Source organism: Galeopterus variegatus, unplaced genomic scaffold (genome assembly GCF_000696425.1).
Source record: "Galeopterus variegatus unplaced genomic scaffold, G_variegatus-3.0.2 Scaffold3483, whole genome shotgun sequence".
Classification (NCBI taxonomy): Eukaryota; Metazoa; Chordata; class Mammalia; order Dermoptera; family Cynocephalidae; genus Galeopterus; species Galeopterus variegatus.
Genome location: NW_007729594.1, coordinates 96,339 through 113,911, shown reverse-complemented (window position 1 = coordinate 113,911; position 17,573 = coordinate 96,339). Strand labels below are relative to the sequence as shown.

General features: G+C 41.4%; 1 pseudogene; it reads right to left on the bottom strand.

Annotated features, from left to right (window-relative positions):
• Positions 1–17,356, bottom strand: part of LOC103600851 — a 46,222-nt pseudogene extending 28,866 nt beyond the window's left edge.
• Positions 17,357–17,573: the final 217 nt, after the last annotated feature.

Sequence of the window (17,573 nt, the reverse complement as noted above, 5' to 3'; positions counted from 1 at the left end):
GCTGCAGACTGGCAGATCGATTTCACCCACATGCCTCCTGTTAAACGTCAGCAATATCTCCTAGTAATGGTAGATACCTTTTCCGGGTGGACAGAGGCCTTCCCCACCACTAACAAGAAAGCCACCACTGTGGCTTCCATACTCCTCTTCCAGATTATCCCAAGGTTTGGAATGCCCTCTTCCATACAAACAGACAACTGCCCAGAGTTCACCGCTCAAATAATACAAAATTTATCTCGAGCTCTCTCTCTCCCTTGGCATCTACACTGTCCTTACCGGCCCCGGGCCTCAGGAAAAGTCCAGCGCGCCAACAGGGCTCTAAAAGACATCCTTACTAAACTATCTCTGGAACTTCACCTTGACTGGATCCGCCTTTTACCCTTAGCCTTGTTCAGACTCAGGGTCCTCCCAAAGAAACCTTCAAACCTCTCCCCTTTTGTAATTATGTATGGAAGGTTCCCGTTACCTCCAGGGATCATCCCTAAACAAGAAACCATACCCTCCAACCTAGCTATCCCGTTACTCTCCCATCTTCGAGCTGAACTCTGGAAACACCAGGATTGGCTATTGCCTAATCCTGCCTCCTCCCAAAACACCTCCACAGCACACCCTAGGGATTTAGTATTCTACACCCCCCCAGAGCCACAAGGTCCTTTAACTCCTAAGTGGGAAGGCCCTTGCCCAGTCATTCTTTGCACTCCCACAGCTGCCAAGATTTCCCTACCAAACAACCAAGTAACTCCATGGATCCACATTTCTAGGTTAAAACCCTGCTTCCTGGCTTCACCAGCGGATTCCACAGAACCTACGCGTAACCTGCAAGTTCAAGACACAGCCTTTCAAGAAACTGAAATGTTTGCCTCCACTCCTCATCCCTCTAACCCTCTCAAACTCCGTTTGTCCTGACTTCCAAGTCTCCCTCCATTACAGGAACAATGACCACTCCTGTTAACGTTATCCTGTTTCTCTTACTGTGCCTAGTAGGTGTTTCTAAGTCCCCGTACGTTTGGCGGTTCACGGTGTGAGAAACTACGGAAAACAAGGTAAACAAGGTAAAACCACACTACTCCCTTCCACGGGGGATTGTTCTCCAGCTGGATGCCGAAGTCTCGTTACCATTCCCCTTACAGGGAGTAAATTAATCCCTCAAGCCGGTTCCCCATATCTATGTTTTCTTTTTGATCAAACCAAAGATTATTGTCACCGGTCGCCGGAAACTTATGGGGGATGCCCATACTGGTCGTGTCAGATTCATGATCCGCAGGTGCTGCAATATATCAACCAAATCTTTCGGCGGGTTGGGAACAGGCGGGACGGGTACACATTTCAATTATTCATTCATGACCCCTGGGACCCCAGGTGGGCTGGGGTAGTTATTGGATCTTTCTACTGCGACGTCGGGGTCGGTTCTCTCCCCTGCGGACAATTTGAAATCTCCCGCACATATGTCTTCAAAAAAGATCCCGTTTCCTTATCTGCTGTACATACTCACATTTCTCAACAAGAGAAAACCCTTTCTTCAAAGATAAATGCTGCCAACCAGTGCTCTCCCATCGACACCTGGCAACAAATTATTTCTGAAACCGTTATCTTCCTTAACCAGACTTTCTTCAACGCTACCCCTCCTAACAATTGCTTCCTTTGCGCATCTTTGCTACGCCCACTTCTGGCTGCTGTCCCTGTAAACATTACCTCACTCCCTTCCAACTCTTCCTCTGCACCCCTCAGCCTTCCCGATGTTCCTCTATGGGACCCCAATGACTCCCCCAACCACACTCTGGTGTCCTATCACTGCATTCTTGGATCATCCACCCCTTCACCCCATTCTTCATTCCATTGCACAAAAAGGTCCACCATCACAAGCCACTCAACGTCCCCACCAGGCACCTTGTTTTGGTGCAATGGAACCCTTTCCACCTTTATCTTTCCTAATACCTGTGTCCCTTGCTACTTAGTCAGGGACTAAGTAGTTAGTTAGTCCCCAACTAACTTTATATTCCCATGCAGAGCTTTTCCACCTTTTCCATCCACCCCCAAGACAGCATTGAGCTGTCTTTCTCCCAGTCCTAGTGGGAATGTCCTTAACGACATCAATTGTTGCAACCAGCCTGTCGGGCGGGGCCTTAGGACATACTTTATGGGCAGTACAAGATGTTAATAACAAACTACAAAAGGCCCTCACCTCCACAGCTGAATCTCTATCTGCCTTACAAAGACAAATCACCTCCCTAGCTAAAGTCACCCTACAAAACCGCCGCGCACTAGACCTCCTCACGGCAGAAAAGGGCAGCACTTGCATCTTCCTCCAGGAAGAATGTTGCTATTATATCAATGAATCCAGACTAATAGAAACCAATATTGTCAAACTCACCAACTTAGCCTCAGACCTCAGAGCCAACCGCCCTGATCCTTTCTCCTCTTTTTTCTAAGGCTCACTTCTCACCTGGGTATGGCCAGTGTTAGGACCCCTCGCTGTTATATTTATAGCCTGTCTTTTTCTGCCCTGCATTATAAAATTCATTCAAACTCAACTCAGAAGAATTTCTAGCCAAACTTTTAACCAGCTTTTACTTAGGAACTACCAGCTCCTGGCCACTGAGGATCCTGCCTGCTCTTCACCAGATCAGCTAACCCACTGTTAAAAGGGCCCTGCCTCATCGATGGTCCCTGTTCCTGGAAGCTTTGGCCACAGACGCCTGGATGCTCTCCCCTACAGCCTCCTACACACACTGGACTCAACAAATCACCGACCTGTGGCTTCAAGGAACCTTTCTAGCATTCTCCCACTTCGAAATTATCTTATTCTCTACCCTCTTTTGGGTCCTGTTACAAAATCCCCAATCTTCCTCCAATTCCTCTTCCCCTACTATGCCCCCCATCCAGCAGGAAGTAGCTTGAAGATCACGGTGACCTACTCCCCACAATAGAGGAAAAAGGGAGGAATGTAGGTGTAGGGACCCCATGGGCGCCTGAATAGGGACACACCCTGGCAATATGGCGCCCTTCCTGGTTCTTCTCCACAGTAGACAAGCCTGCTGGTGCCAACACCCAAGCCCACCCGTGCCAAACCTCAGCCTGTCACAGGTCAAGGCTCACCTCCTGCCCAGCCCTGTCCAATCAGTTACCACCCTGTCCACTCTCTCTCCCGCCCCGAAGCACAGCACCCTATAAATGTACGTGCAGTCCTTGAATAAAGCGGAACTTCTCTGGCGAACTGTTAGCCCGAGTCTCGCATGCTTCCTTCGTCCATGCATCCCTTCAGTATGATGTGTCATTATTTTCATTAGTTTCAAGAAATTTTTTGATTTCCTGTTTAATTTCTTCCTGAACCCACATGTTATTAAGTAGAATGTTGTTTAATTTTCATGTGTTTGTATAGTTTTCAGAGTTTCATTTATTATTGATTTCTAACTTTAATCCATTGTGATCAGAAAATATACATGAATAATTCCAGTTTTTTTTGAATTTGTTAAGACTTGCTTTGTGACCTACCATGTGGTCTATCCTTGAGAATATTCCACATGCTGATGAGAAGAATGAATATTCTGAGGTTGTTGGATGGAATGTTCTTTAGACATCTGCCAAATTCAGCTGGTCTAAAGTATTGTTTAGATCTTGTGTTTCTCTGTTGATTTTTTGCCTAGATGGTCTGTCCAATGATGAGAGTAGGGTGTTCAGGTCACGTGCTATTATGGTATAAGTGTCTATCTCTCTCTTTAGATCTAATAGTGCTTGCTTTGTAAATCTGGCTGCTCTGACATTAGGTGCATATATATTTATGATTGCTATGTCTTCCTGATGGATAGATCCTTTTCTCATTGTATAGTGGCCTCCTTTATCTCTTTTTATGGTTTTTGCTTTAAAGTCTATTTTATCTGATATAAGAATAGCTACTCCAGCTTGTTTTTCATTTCTACTTGCATGATATATCTTTTTCCATCCTTTCACTCTTAGTCTAGGTGTATAGACTAAGGTCAAGTGAATCTCCTGATGACAGCATATTGTTGGGTCCATCTTTTTAAGCCAGTCTGTGTCTTTTGAATGGGGAATTTAATCCCTTTCCATTTAGAGTTATTATTGAAAGGTGTTGATTTACTCCTAGCATTTTACTGATTTTTGTTTAGATGTCTTAAGTATCTTTTGTTCCTTTCTTTCAAATTTTCTGTTTGTCTTCTGTATTTGTTGGTTTCTTGGAGTGACAGATAAACTATTTTTTTTACTTTTGTTAGCATTTTTGTTTTGCTGGTAGGTATTGTTCTTTCTTGTGTATCCATGGCAGTGATGGTTGTTTTCATGGTATCAAACCCAGTACTTCCTTGAGAATTTGTTGTAGGGCTGGTCATGTAGTAGTGAACTCCTGCAGTTTTTGTTTGTCTCAGAAATATACTATTTGTCTTTCATTTTGGAAGGATAGCATTGCTTGGTAAATTATTCTTGGCTGGCAATTTCTATCCTTTAGTGTTTTGAATATATCATCCCATTCTTTTCTGGCCTTTAGGGTTTCTGATGAAAAGTCTTATGTTATTCTGACTGGGGCTCCCTTATAGGTAACTTGCCACTTCTCTCTTGCAGCTTTTCAGATTCTCTCTTTGTCTTTGAGTTTTGTCAGTTTGATTATCACATGTCTTGGAGAGGACCTTTTTGGGTTGAATGTGTTTGGTGATATTTGGGCTTCCTGAATCTGGAAATCTGTGACTTTCCCTATTATTTCACTGAATATGTTTTCAATGCCATTTCCTTTTTCCTCCCCTTCTGGAATACCCATGATTCGGCTATTTGAGCACTTAAGGTTGTCAGTTGTCTCTTTTAGATTTTCTTCAATTTTTTTGATTCTGTTTTCTTTTTTGTTGTTGTTCTATCTGTGATAATTTAGACAGCCCATCTTCAAGATCAGAAATTCTCTCTTCTGCTTGTTCAAGTCTGCTGGTTAAACTCTTTGCTGTGTTTTTTATTTCGTTGAATGAATCCTTCAGTTACACAAGTTCAGCTACATTCTTTTTCAAGGCATTGATTTCTTCTTTCAGATCCTGCATATTTTTTTCTCATTTCATTATGTTGTCTAACTGAGTTTTCTTGTATCTCATTTAGTTTCCTTAGAATAGTTATTCTAAATTCCTTGTCTATCATTTAAAAGACTTCTGTTCTAAGGGATCTAGCCCTTGGAAGTTATTAATTTCCTTTGGTGGCAATGTACTTTCTTGATTTTTCATATTTCTTGTATCTTTCCTTTGGTGTTTTGTCATTGTGGCCAGGAGTATCACAGTCCACTCGTTTCACCCTGATGTCTGGCTTGGATCCTGAAGGGACTGCCATTTCTGGGCAGCAGAAACTAGCCTGGGCTGGAAGTCCCACCCTGCCTGCCTTCTCCTGCACAGCTGGCTCAGGGTGTGGGGTCCCCGAACCTCTTAGGATGTCTTTTCCAAGCCAGTCCCTCCCTGCCTGCCTTCTCCAGCCCGGCAGGCTCAAAGTATGTGGGCCCAGAAGCTCTAAAGTCTCTCTATGGAATGGGGAGCAATCTGAACTCGGGTCCCGCGGTGGGTGGCTCCCGTCCACTCCAGTGCAGATCTTGGGCCCTCTGTCACTGCTCCTCAATAGCTGCAAATTGGTCACTCTGTGGGAGACAGTAACACCAGGAACTGACTACTCCACCATCTTGACTGGAACGCTTCACAGAACTTTTATATGCACTAGGAAATCTAAAAATTTGTGTGATTCACTTTATTGTTACACTTTCTTTACTGTAGTGGTCTGGAATGAAACCTTCAATATTTTCAATGTATTAAAATGGTAACATAATGTGTAAGACTGTAAGAATGAAGAAGGTGAAATAATGAGCAAAGTAAAACAAAACATTTGTAAATCTTACTGGAAGGATAGGTCACTTTTTACACACTAAATGTATTTTTATAAATATCCTTTCTCAGAAAAATGTAACTACCCAGCCAATAATAAAATATTCTGCATGAAATATATTTTTTAAATTACAACATTTAAATGTGGTATATACATATAATTGAATGTTATTCAGACTTAAAAAGGAAGAAACTTCTAACACCTGGTATAATATAACTAAACCTTAAGGATATAATACCAAGTGAAATAAGCCAGTTGCAAAAAGACAAATATTACCTAATTCCACTTATACAAGCTATTTAGGTAGTCAAATTCAGAGACATAAAATAGAGTGGTGGCTGCTAATGAGGGGATGGGGAATGGAGAGTTATTGTTTAATGGGTGCAAAGCCTCAGCTGGGGGAGGTAGAAAGCTCTGGAGTTGAATGGTAGTCATGGTTATACATCAATTGAATTTATTGCCACAGAAATGTACACTTAAAAATAGTTAAGATAGTAAATTTTATGTTATATATATTTTACCACAATAAAAAATTTAGGTCATTTTATTTTTTCATGATTCTATTTCTTACCAGTTTCCAATCTAATGAGCTACTTTTGTCAGCATGGAACAGGAGGAGCACAAATATGGGCCTTAGGAAGTTATACCAGTGGTTGTAACCAGGAATATTTTTTCCCAGTACCAAGTAATCTAAAATGATTTGGTCCAACACAGATTCTTAAATTTCCTGTTATCTTACTCCATCAGCTAGAGTTTTGCAAGTAATAACCTGTGAAAACCAATCACCAATCACCATTCACATTTACTACTCACTATTAAAATGCATCTTAATCCAGTGTCAAATAAAAAATTGAACTTAAGTGCTGAATGACAGTGTGTTTCCTTCCACACTGAACCTTCTACCTCCCAGGCCATGCTCTGATACCTGGAATCAGCTTCAAAGCATCCTCCAGGTACTCATCCTCTGTGATTGGTTGCTCGTCTATCTTCAGTTCCAGGGCAAAATCCCGAACTGTCCAAACAAAGTCTGGAAAGAAACTCACAAAGTTGTTGGAGTCCTGTACTTCACCAGGTGTTGAGGAAGATTTTGCTCTAATTAGCTTTGTCAGTTCGGTCACATAACTGGGAACTTAGCTAAGGAAAGAGAAGTGCTCTACCACAATTTTCAGATCTCAAATAGGAAAAAAAAATGTTATAAACAGTTTCTTTTGCCCTGTGTCACCTTCCTAATCATGGCAATTGAGACACAGAAAAGATGGAACAGTCAGTCTCAGTTGCTATAACTGTAAACTCAATGAAACATGATAGCTCAGCTCCTGGAAGGATACTACAGCTGCTCCAGGGCCTGGTGGTTGATGGTGCTCATGCTGTTGTAGACAAAGGTGCTGCTCAGGAGCACGGCCAGGGCGAAGATCCACAGGTCATTCTTAGGGTCAACCTAGAAAGCAAATTAAAGTAAAGGAATAAGGAGGCCACTCTTTATTCACTCATTAATGTTTTCATTCATTAAGACAATGACTAGAACATAGTCATTAATGAATGCACACTGAAGAGCAGGCAATTATTTCTTTAGAAAATTTTATCTATCATGATCAACATTAGAAACACAATATTATTTAATTAAATTCAACACCTATTCATTAGACATCTCCAAAATGCAAAAGCATTGCATATGATCATGTAGCTGCAAAGTTCCATATGACAGTCTCTGCCCTCAAGAAGATGACTTTCTGGACAGGCAGATTAGCAAGTGAACATGCAACTGTATACATGTTAATAACCTTTGCCAGGAGTGAAAACAAAAGCTATAATGTAAAGAAAAAGGTGGGGGGAAGGGTAAATCCAATAAATGAAAACAAGGGCTCTATGAGTTAACAGCAAGAAAAGACTGTGTCTCACTGCAAATCAGGACAGTGAAAAAAGGAGCTAACCTTTAAATAACTGATAAAATGTGGACTTATGGAAATGAAGGGATCATGCAGGTAGAAGAATCCACTTAAGCTGAGTCAGAATTGTTAAAGGCACAGTCATCTAAAGGCATTGCAGAGTTATTCCATTTGATTAGGGTAGTGTATGGATATGTGGGTGTGGAATATAAAGATGGAAAATTGATTCAGATGTGAAGGGCCTTGAAGGCCAGGGAAATAGAATTAGATACCATTCAAATAAAACCACATGTTCTAAATTCAGCAAGAAATTTTGCTGCCATAAGCAATGCATAATTTGGTCTATTTTGGTCCCTTGTATAAATGCAGTTAGATAAAAAGAAGTAAATCTGGGCCAAAGAACAATCTATTTCACCATGAAGTGTCCTTGATTTTTTCATTCTGGGTTTTTTGAGAGATGTTGAGGGAGCATAATTGGAATCCAATTAATTAACTGGAAATTAGTTTGGAGGTAGTGAAAGAGTAAGTAACAAGATGATAGTTTTTGTTTTTCTAGAAAAGATCCTGGTATCAAGAAGAAATAAACTTGTTTAATGTAAACATATGTTAAGATGAAGTTGTGTGGCCTAAAATAAATAAACTTGTTAAATTTAAACACTTTAGCATGAAGTTGTGAGGCCCAAATGGTACTGTTTTATTTTCTCTTTCAATTTCATTTTATAGTTTATTCTATATTGAGAACTTTAAAACTTTTAATGTTTTTTAAAACTTAAAAAACTATTTAATTCAGAATTTCTAAATCCCTGCCCTTCTGCTTTTTTTGCTGTAATGGGAGCTAGTAATCTACTGCTACTATTTTCAATGTAGACTCAGACTAATATAAAAAAGAGGAAACAACTGATTTCATCTAATATACACCTTAATTGGTGGCTCCCACTGACTTGATGAGTCACAGTTCAGATGTTGATTCCTCAGGAAACTTCTTCTAACCCATACACCTGGGTTTTGTCCATGGCGCCCTTTACTGATTATACTATGTACTTGTCTCCCCATCTAGCCTCTGTGTTCACTACTGTGACTATGGTACACAGCACAGAATCCTAGATTCTCCTGCTCAAAAAATCTTTATTAAACAGTGTCATTAAGTACAGCATTAAAAATAAGATATGAATCTTGCCCTGGAAAACCCAAATATTTATGCTCTCAAAGAAGTTGAAGGTAAGAGAATTTAACTTCCTTATCTATAATTTGGTTTTGCAATTTGCAAGAATATCTCAAAGAAGTTTAATCTAGGTGGTGAATTAAAAGGCAAGAGAAAAGATTTTTCCAAGACACTCTGTCTTACCTTTCTAATATCACCCAATCCTTCAGTGTCCAAAAGAACCAGGGTATGGTTGGGTTTGGAGGGGTGAGGCACACACCACATCCAGATGCCCTTGGTTTCACACCTCACTGTGGATCCCAGAGGGAAGCCTGCAAGGGAAGAAGAGAAACAACATGCAGTGACAGCAGCGTTCAGACAGCCCAGAACTACCATGAGTAAACTTGTAAGAATGGAAGTGCCAGGCAGAAGGAGGGTTTTCTTCTATTTTTGCATGGATAGCCAATCCAGCCTTTAAATATATTAATGGTTTTCTTAAACATTTTGTTTCTCCTATTAATCTCATTCCTTTTAAATCTTAAATTATGTCACATTACAGAACCAAGGTAAACTCTATTAACCTGTGTATTAGTATTTGGCACTCCAGGCCTTTAAATATATTAATGGTTTTCTTAAACATTTTGTTTCTCCTATTAATCTCATTCCTTTGAAATCTTAAATTATGTCACATTACAGAACCAAGGTAAACTCTATTAACCTGTGTATTAGTATTTGGCACTCCACAGGAAGTGAAAAGCATGGGCTCTGGATTGCATGCCCACTCTCCCCAACTCGTTAGAGCTTAAATTGTGTCTCCCAAAGTTTTAGTATTGTAAACTTGGCCTCCACTGTGATAGTGTTGAGGGTGGGAAATCCTATTATGATAATTAAAAGGCGAGGCTTTGAAAAGGTGATTAGATTGTAGGAGTTTGCCATAGTGAATGGATTAATAATGGTGGTCATGGGTATGGTTATGAGATATGAGAAGTTCTTTCTCTCTCTGCTCTGCCATTTTGTGCCATGTGAGACCCCTGTGTTGCTGTAAAGCCCCCACCAAAAAAGTCTCTCACCCAATGTGTTCCTGGACTTTGAATTTCCCAGCCTCTGAAACTGTAAACAATGTTTCCTGTTTCCTTTTCTTATAAATCACCCAGTTCCAAGTACTTTGTCATAAGCAACAGAAATGGACTAATGCAGAAAATTAGTAACAGATAAGTGGTGTGTTGCTTATAACAAATACTTGAAAATGCAGAAGCAGTTTTGGAAGCGGATGTTGGAGAGAGGCTGGAAGAATTTGGAGAAGCAGTCTAGAAAAGCCTAGATGTTGGTGGGACAAGAAAACCAGGGAAAGGTTGGAACTTCTTAGAGACTGGTTAAATGATGATGAGTTGAATGTTGATTGAAATAGGGACAGTAAAGGCCATACTCAGGAGTTCTCAGATAGAAATAAGAAGGAGTTTTTGGAAACTGGGACAAAGATCGCCCTTGCTATGAACTGACAAGAAACTTGGCTGCATTTGGCTCATGCCAAAAAGTTTTATGGACTGTGGAACTTCAAGGTGCTGTCCCAGGGTATTTGGAAGAAGAAATTTCTAAGCGGCAAAGCATTCAGGAAGCTGCATGGCTACTTGCAACAGCCTACACTGAATTATGGCAGAAAAGACATGATTTAAAGCCAAAATTTATAATTCAAAAGAAAGCAGAGAGCTAAAAGTTGGAAAACTCTCAGCCTGGCCATGAAAGTAAAAGTGTAGCCCACCAACTTTTTGCTAAGGAGATTAGCACAGAAGAAAGGAAAGCATAGCATAAAGATTTAGAAAATTTACAGCAGCCTGGCTATGTGGTAGAGAATTTGAGAAAAGCCCTGAAGGCGTTTCAGAGATCTTGGAGTCTTCATCTTCCATTACAGGCCCAGAGGTCTAGGGAGACAGAATGGTCTCAGGGAACAGTCCCAAAGCACCCTCCAAGGGCTCATGCTCCAGGGCCACCTTGGGAAATTGCTTCCAGCACTAGCACCCTGTCTGCTTTGTCTGCTCCAGCTGTGGCTAAATTAGCCCCAGGTATAGCTAGACCCACAGCTTTAGAAAATATGAGCTGGAAACCTTGGCAGCATCCACATGGTGTTAGGTCTGCAGGCTGGCAGAATGCCAGAGTCATTGAGGCCTGGGAGACTCTATCCCAATTTCAAAGGATCAATCGAAAAGCCTGGGGGCCCAGGAAGAGATCTGTTACAGGGGCCAAGTCACCACATAGAGTATTCACTAGAATGATGCCAAAAGGAAATGTGGGGTTGGAATTGCAGCACAGAAACCTCACCAAGGCCATGTCTAGTGGAGCCATGAGAGCTGAACCTCCTGGAGACCTCAGAACTATGGATGTAGCAGTGTGCAATGCCAGACTGTGGGAGCTAAAGCACATGCCAAAAGGAAATGTGGGGTTGGAATTGCAGCACAGAAACCTCACCAAGGCCATGTCTAGGGGAGCCATGAGAGCTGAACCTCCTGGAGACCTCAGAACTATGGATGTAGCAGTGTGCAATGCCAGACTGTGGGAGCTAACGCATCACCTGAGACCAGGAAAGCCATAGAAATATAGCTGCCCAAGGACTTGGGGACCCAACCTTCACAACAGCATGCACAGGATGTCAAACATGGAGTTAAGTTACAAGATTTGCCAGTTTTGAGATCTAATGCCTGCTCAGCTGGGTTTCAGAGTTGCTTGGGACTTGTTACCCCTTTCTTTTGGCCTATTTCTGACATTTTAAATGGGAATATGTACCCTATGCTTGTCTCACCATTGTATCTTGGAAGTAGATAGCTTTTTTTGATTTCACAGACCTTGGGACTTTAGACTTTGAGATGAAACAAGTTAAGACTTTGGGGATTAAGCAAATGTATATGTATGTGAAAAGGACATGAGTTTTGGGGGGTCAGGGGCAGAATGCTGTGGATTGAATGCCCCCCAAAATTCACTGAAGCTTAAGTTGTGTCCTCCAAAGTTCCAGGTGTTGAAAACTTGGCCCCTATCATGACAGTGTTAAGGTGAGAAATCATATCACAATAATTGAAAGATGGGTCATTGAAGAGGTGAGTAGATTGTTGGACCATGCTGTAGTGAATGGATTAATAATAGTGGTCTGGAATGTGGTTCTGAAGGCTTTAAACGAAGAGCACATGAGAAGCTCTTTTTCTCTGCTCTGCTATCTTCTGCCATGTGAGAACCCTATGTTGCTGTAAAGCCACCACCTAAGAAGACCCTCACTAGATGTGTTCCTGGACTTTGGACTTCTCAGTCTTTGAAATTGTAAGCAGTAAATTTCCTTTTCTTATAAATTACCCAGTTCCAAGTATTTTGTTATATGCATCAGAAACAGACTAATACAGTATGCATTCATATGTAGAATTAGAGAGAGGGCTAAGATGAGAATTCGGTGTTTCTATTTATCTTCATGTAATGCCTCCTTTTTCTTATTTGGGGCTAGGTCCAGTTCTGCTGAAACAGACTTCCAGTAACAGAACAGTAAGGATGAAGTCTTTAAATGCAATTGCAGAATTAATATTGTATAGCTCTCAATGCCTAGGTAATGAGACCCAACTTTTTGATGACAAAATTACTTAAGGTTTTGAAATAAATAGTAACAAAATAAAAAATATGTTTAGAAAAATTAGTGTGATATTGGAATAGAGGAATAATTAGGAATTGAGATCGTGGAGTAGTTAGAAGGCTTCTGGGATTATAGAGGTTAGATAAACTCAGTGGCCCTTTAGTCCAATGACTCATTTTGTGGCTAATGAAACTGAAACTGAGAAACTCTAACTGGTTGGCACACCTAGTTAAAAATAGTCTGCACTTCAAAACAGGCCTCCTGACTCTGGCCTGATGTTAATGTGGCCTACACTGACACCGGCACAGGTCAGCAGTTTGTCGTAATGTGGTGGTCAACTAGGGTGGAAGTAGTAGACAAGAGAATGAAGGTAATGGATAAATTTTTGAGAGTAAATGGATAGGAGAGTTAAGAAAGAGGGAGGAGGTAATGAGTCCTCCAAGGTTCTATATGTTGCTAAGGAAGGACTATAATTTCCAGCATGGTGGATAAGATTTATTTTTTATTTATCATTAGCATACTCGTTCTTACAAATCATGATATTTCTTTATGCCCTATACCCTAGCCAGGATATCCAGGAGGAAATTTACAAAGAGATTTATAACTTAAGATTTGGAGATATCAGTTGTCTTTGTTCCCCTCAATTTTCTCCTACTGGTTCACTTTTTACTCTCTGCACCTTTGTCAGTGCTCCAGGAGGCTGGCTGTGTGGCCTATATCATGAGAGATTCCTTGCCCTACAACTTCTGGTATAGTTCACACACTGGGAGAACCAGCAGGTGAATGGAAAACAGCATGTGTTATTTCACTGTCATCCTGCTGGCCCATGGTTTCTCAATGGCTGTTCCTTTTCCTGAGGTCACAGCTTCTTTCATGCAGCACCATCCATAGCTCTGGTCCCTGACATGCTCTGGTATGCATTCTCTGTTTGCCTGTTTGAGTTCAGGGTTGATAATGGCTTCTCTGTGATTGCTATTGCCATGCTTGGGCTACATTCTCACCTCTCACTGGTTCCCTTTACCCTCTCTAAGCCCTCGTAAATATTATGTCCATTAAACATTCTCAGTTACCCCTCAGGTGGAATACACATGTGTTGTAGGACCTGGACTGATATATTAGTTTTGATTGTATTTTCTCCTCTCCCTCTCTCTCTCTCTCTGTCCTCTTTTTCTTTCTCCTCTTCAAGCAAATGATGAGTCTACATTATTACCTCAAAAGGGAGGATATGAGAGAAGGGAAAGTCATAAATTATTGTGAGTATTCCAAGCTTTTTTTCCTCAAAGGACTAACTCCACAATGGAAAGAGGACTTGCCCAGGAAACTGTAGATGGTATATTTTATCCAACAGTCCAAGATATTGATCTGCCATATGCTAATGCTTCATTCAACTGAGAATAGAAGTGGATGTGGTGAATTACATAGGGGAGCAGGGTCCAGTATGGCTGAAGCCATCCAGTCCCCACACACTGAGCTTTCTTCAAGGAAAGAATATTAGGACATGACTTGATCTGCAATTTTCTACATAGTGAGAGCACTTAATTGTTGGCTGATTGGTATAGAGTGAATACAACTTTCAGTGCCCCCAGTAAGAAAGGTGAGGAGTAACTATTGGTCACACTCTTAGTCATCACAGGTCAAAAAATGGAAAGCAAGTCACTGCCAAGGAGAGAGCATAGTGACCTGGCACTCCTCATGGATCTTGACTAGGATCCAGTCTCTTTCTGTCATTTCCATAATATGGAAGGGTGGTACAGCTACAACACTCTGAGACCAGGGGATTTCCTCAGCAGAGCACAGGGAAATTGTCTCATTTTTAGTTGATGTCATCTTGAGTAGAAAACAAAAATGATGTGTTGAAATGCCCTAACTAATGTTTATCTCTCATTTTATTTTTTTTAATCTTTAATCTCTCTAATAAAACCTATGATTTTATTTTGGACAGACAATGAAAAGTGCTCACCCCTGATTGGTCATAAAGAATTTCTTTAAGAAAAATATAAAATCGAAATATTTTGCTATTAGCCAGTGGGAGATTTAAAACTAAAAGAGGAGAAAGGGGGAAGGAGGAAATACTGTGAGAATGAAAAGAGAAAGAGAGGTGTAAATTTCCTGAGAGTTTAGTGGCATGCTGAGCCAGCAAAAAAGTAAGACCTTAAAATAATATATGGTGCATCATCTTAAACAAAAAGTCCTTTTTTTCCCCCTAAAATGGATGACTAGAAAGGTCTGGCACTAGTTCATTCCCCATGAAAAGAGACCAAAACAATGGACAAACATGTATTTTGACTGGAACCTGAGACATCATGGTGCAGAGCACCAGGAGACTGAGGAGATTTTTGTGAAGCATGGAAGAAGGGAATGGCACCACCGAGAGCAGAGAGCAGTGCATTCAGTCTCAGTCCTGCCACAGGGACCAACACAGGACCAAGCTGAGAGAAGGTAAGCTGGAAAAGACCCAGGCTATTCCCACCACTGCTACAAACGCCAGTGATCCCCACCTCAGGGGATCTTGGGAACTCTTGGGAACTCATGTTTGAAGTCACTCATCACCCACTCTCCCCCAGGCAGATAGGCAGACCTACTGAGTGAGAAATCCACTAAAGTGCAGCCGTTCCCCACATTTGTGGCCCACCTTGCATGGCCTGTGGGAGCTGAACCCACAAGTGCCCACACAGCCCACAGCTAACCTGAAGGCAACCCCACCTCCCACCAAAACCCTCTACACACTCACACAGGAACTGGCAGGGCCACAATTCCAGCTATTTGCGGCCTAGACCCCTGCACCAGAACCAGTGAGCCTGAGTCCCTTTGTCTGGAGGCACTGCCTGCATTCTACAGTGCTCACTTGGGTGCTAGTGGGGTTGGGGCACAAGCAGACAGAGTGACTGAACCCCCAGTGTCTGAACTCATGCAGCACCCCCTCTGCAAGGCAGACCTTTATAGTGCTTCTAGCTCAGCTAAACTCTTGCAGGTTCACATCAGGCTCAACAGTCATAAGGTAGCAGCTTTTCCTTTCTATACCATACCTCCAGAGAGCTCCTGGGTCCTGCATCATTCATACACGCTTGCTCCAGGCTCAACAGCTGAGCCAGTGGCCCTCTACAGAGCTCCCAGGACCTATTGTTTCAGTGTATATCTGCTCCAACACCAATAGTGGGCCAGGTAGGGGCTCTGATGCCCCAAGGCAGGCCTCTGAGAGCTGCTGGCCTCAGCTGTACCCTTACAGGCTTGCATGAGGCTCAACAGCTGATCATTCAGTCATCTTCCGAGCTGTTAGGCCTTGCAACAGCTGTGTATTACTACTTCCAAACCACCAGCTGATTAGGTAGCTGCTTTTCCTCCCTACAGCACCCCTCTAGAAAGCTGCTGGGTCCTGCAGCATCCACACAGGCTTGCTCCAGGCTCAACAGCTGAGCCAGTAGCCCTCTACAGACCTACCAGGAACAGTGTACCTCTACCCACTGACAGCAGAGCACCCACCCCAACAAGAAACTTCCGACGACTCCTCTGCCTAGACCACAAAGGCACCCACACACAACTGTAAGATTGAATACAGTTGAGGAAGTCACACAAAGTCTGCACTACTGCACTCACCCAGATACAAACTTAAAATGCCCAGCCAGACTGTCAATATAGAATACTTCTACAGGAAAAAAAAAATCACTTAAAAAGTCACTTCTGGAATTAAAAGAAGTAACTATACCACCAGATGTCAAAGCAGAGATATGAGAAGCATGAGAAAACAATGAAGCTTGATTCCACACAAAAGAAGACTGCAATTCTCCAATACCAGGCCCCAAACAACAGGAAATTGACAAACTTCACAAAATACAAAATACAAATGGAAAATACATCTTTTGGAACGTGCTCAAATTTTCGTGAGGCATATGTCATAAAAAAAATATAGTCTCCACATTAGTAAAAAGACTGTCCGACATTCCCCAGTGGTGGTAAGGATGTGGAGAAACCTCAGTTATTTCTAATAAGCATGAAAATGGCACATACATTTTGAAAATCTGTTTGATATTATTTAGAAAGACTGAAGATACACACACCCTATGACCCAGCAATTCCATTTCTGGGCATATTACACAAGAGAAGTTTCAGTATCTGGTCACCAGGATAAAAGTACAAAATATTTATAATAGCCTAACTACAAAAAATGAAAAACCCAGAAATAATTTTCAGTGGTAATCAACAATAAATGAAGAAATAAATTGTGATACCTTCATAAAATGGTGAACTATAAAGTAGTGAAAATAAATTACAGATATACACAAGATAGTAGATAATTTGTGTAAATTTCTTAATGAGACAAATATGCAACTCAGAAAAGAATACATGCAATATAATATCATCCACACACAGTTTAAAGACAAAGCAACTAAACTATTTTTTAGAAATACATACATAGACTGTAAGAACAGAGAGGAAGAATTGCCATGAAATAAAAATATTGGTGAGCTCTGAGACAGTGTGTTCTAGATCTACAGAACAAGATAGGGTTGGGAGAACTCTTTATTATTGAAGAAAAGTGTGAGATTTCATAGAGAGATGAGGTTGAGCTTATAAGTTTAGAGTTGAGAAATCAAGTTTTCTTCATTGGGAGGGTGTAGCCTCTTCCTAAAGATGACTCTACATTAGGTGTGATTAACCTGTATTATATCACTGGTTCCAAGCAAATAGCCCCAGACAACACTCACCATGATTCTGTCCTGCCAGGCAGTTCATTAGGTAGGATTTTCCTGTTCGATACATCCCTGCAATGGCCACCACCACCACAGGCTGTGATATCTTGTGAAGAATCTGTAATGCTTCTGGATTCATTGTCAGCTGCTCTTCCTTGTTTTCCACTAAACAAATGGGGGCCATCATGGTGAATTCAGATGTCATGGTCTCCTGTAACCCAGAAAAGCTACTCAGTATTATACAAGATCCCCCAGTCATCTCTAATGGTTATTCAGGAAACGTGTTTATGAGCTTCATGCTTGGGGATGTGTATGTAAACATCCTAGTTTCCTTATATTTCTAAGGGAAAAGTGTTTAGCTAACACTGACAGGTCATAGAGTTTTTTCTCTATCATGCCTA